Here is an 831-nt window from a genome sequence, read left to right on the forward strand (position 1 = left end):
CAATGGAAATATGGCAAGTGCATTTGAGGATAATTAAATGCAAGGTTTTTATTGGCATGCAGGCAAAGGCATGAGTAGCATAGATCAAGCATTTAATTAATCGAATGTGTTATAATTCGTAACAAACTAGCCATCACGTTTGTATTGACAATTAAATTCAATTAATACAATAGTAAAGGGAATTTGTGGAAAGCATGCATTGGATAGTAGAATAGAATAACGTAGAAAGATGCATAATGCCATACGGGCGTTTTCACAAACACATAGCATGCATGGTAAATAAGCTATTGAAAATAATAATTTGAACATGCAAGCAACCCCTTAAAAATAATATATAATTGCCAAATAATTTTGCAACAATTCACAAGCATATAGTGAGAAATAATGACTCAAATAAATTCTAACACCAATTAAAAGAAAGAAAGAAAAAGAAAAAATGGATAATGAAAGTAAAAAGAGAATAAGAAAACATAATAATAAAAAAGAATCATAGAAAAGTAAGGAAGGAAGAAGAAAAGAAAAACATTGTTAATGGTGGTGACAAAGTAGAAAGTGAGAAAGAAGGAAGAGGGAAGAAGGAAGAAATAAGGAAGGAGAAGAGAAAATAGGATTTGGGGGAAAAGAAAGATAAGATATTTGGCAGTTTAGGGTAAACTGTGCGGTGCAAGTGACGCGGACGCGTGGGTGACGCAGTTGCGCGAATTGTGCTTATTCGGATTGACGCGGTTGCATCGGTCACACGGTCGCGTGACCCGTTTTATGCTACTGGCGCGAGGGAAGCCTCGTGCTCGCACAACTCTCTGTTCAAAATCTTATTTTGCCAAATTTTCG

Source organism: Arachis ipaensis, chromosome B10 (genome assembly GCF_059453495.1).
Source record: "Arachis ipaensis isolate K30076 ecotype BB chromosome B10, ASM5945349v1, whole genome shotgun sequence".
In the NCBI taxonomy this organism is placed as follows: Eukaryota; Viridiplantae; Streptophyta; class Magnoliopsida; order Fabales; family Fabaceae; genus Arachis; species Arachis ipaensis.